Below are 2,154 nucleotides of genomic sequence, written 5' to 3' on the forward strand. Positions count from 1 at the left end.
CTGAAAGGAGGGACCTGAACAGATATTTGTACACAATGTTCATAGCAGCATTATTCACAACAGCCAAAAGGCGAAAACAACCACCCAGCTGTTCCTCAACAGAAGAATGGATAAACAAAATGTGCTATATTCGTACAATGAAATATTCGGCCATAAAGAAATGAAAGTTGATATATGCTAAAACATGGATAGACCTTAAAGGCATTATGCTTAGTGAAATAATCCAAACACAGAAAAACAAGTATTGCACAATTCCACTTATGAGGTACCCAGAATAAGCCAATTTGTAGAGATAGAGAATAAGATAGAAAGCCCGGGGCTGTCTCACGTCCGTAATTCCAGCACTCTGGGAGGCCAAGGAGGGTGGATCACCTGAGTTCAGGAGTTCCAACCCAGCCTGGCCAACATGGTGAAACTCCATCTTTACTAAAAACACAAAAAATTAGCTGGGCATGGTGGCACGTGCCTGTAATCCCAGCTACTCAGGAGGCTGAGGCAAGAGAATCACTTGAACCTGGGAGGTGGAGGTTGCAGTGAGCTGAGATCTCGCCATTGCACTCCAGCCTGGGCAACAAGAGCGAGACTCTGTCTCAGAAAAAACAAACAAACAAACAAAAAAATAGAGGTTACCATGGGCTGGAGGGAGGGGAAAAGAGAAGGTTATTATTTAATGAGTATAGAATTTTTGTTGAAAATAATGAAAAAGGTTTTGGTATAGATAGTGGAGATGGTTATACAACATTGTGAATGTATTTAATGCCATTGAATTGTGAAGGTTAAAATGATAAATATCATGTAATATTTTATTACAATAAAAATTTTAAGTAGGTTGCTTGTTTTTTGTGCTTCTGTTGAAACTTTTGTTTGTGTGCGTGTAAATTGGCTGTCTGGGATGTGAAAGAGAAAGGTGAGAAAATGAGCAGGGAAGTATTACATAATAATGAAATCTGACGGAAATCCTGATGGGAAGAATTGCATGTGTGTGTCAGCAGTTGGGTGAGTTCGGGAAGACTTGAGGAGGCTTTGGATTTATGAAAAAGGCAGAGACAACCAGAAAGGCAAGAGGGAACCAAAGACCAAATGCAGGGAGTGACTTTTCCCCTAACAGATTTTCTATCTCCAGGCTTCCGAAATTAATCAAAAACGCAATTTGCTCTTGACTGAGAGGCTGAGGTTCTATTTTTTTTTTTTTTTTTTTTTTTTTTTTTTTTGAGACAGAGTCTCACTCTGTTGTCCAGGCTGGAGTACAGGTGGCGCCATCTCGGCTCCTCTGCCCCCCGAGTTCAAACATCTCTCCTGCCCACCACCACAACTGGCTATTTTTTCTATTTGTAGTAGAAACGAGGTTTCACCATGTTGGCCAGGCTGGTCTTGAACTCCTGACCTCAAGTGTTCCACTGCCTCCGCCTCCCAAAGTGCTGGGATTACAGGCATGAGCCACCAGGCCCAGCCCTGTGACTCTATTTCAATCTATGTCTTACCGTTTATCAAATCGGAAAAATTATGCTAATAATAAGCATTAATTTAAAAATATTCACACAGTACAGAAGAGTGAAAGTTCACCGGTAATCCTTCCCCTAGAGAAGTCCGGTGAATATTCTTCTGGGGCTCTCTGCTCTTATCGATCAGGGTAGTTTTCAAATGGGCACATTTCTTCCGGAATTAGATGACCTCCTCGCTCTTCTTACTGCTACCATTGTAACTTCTGTGACTTAATTTCTCCATTTTCACGGGTCACACTCATGTTACCTGTGAATAGAGTAATTCCTCAAATATGCACAGTGCTTGACAGCTCAGGGGATACTTTGGTAGGCTGCCTCACCAGAATGTGGGCCTCATGGGGACAGGGATTCTTTTCTGTTTTGTCCTCTGCTGTATCCCCAGCATGAGGAACAGTGGAGCCACGCAGTAGACATGCAATCTGTGTTAGCTGACTAAATGACTAGGTGTTGTCTCATCGAGTCCTTAGAAGCATTCTGAAAGGGATTTCTCTCCTTTTCTTTTAAATTTTTTGTAGAGACAGGGTCTCGACATGTTGCCTAACCTGGTCTTGAACTCAAAGACTCAAATGATCCACCGCAGCCTCCCAAAGTGCTGAGATTACAGGCATGAGCCACCATATCGTGCCTTTTCTCCTTTTTTTTTTTTTTTTTT

This window comes from Cebus imitator, unplaced genomic scaffold (assembly GCF_001604975.1).
Source record: "Cebus imitator isolate Cc_AM_T3 unplaced genomic scaffold, Cebus_imitator-1.0 Scaffold83, whole genome shotgun sequence".
Taxonomy (NCBI): domain Eukaryota; kingdom Metazoa; phylum Chordata; class Mammalia; order Primates; family Cebidae; genus Cebus; species Cebus imitator.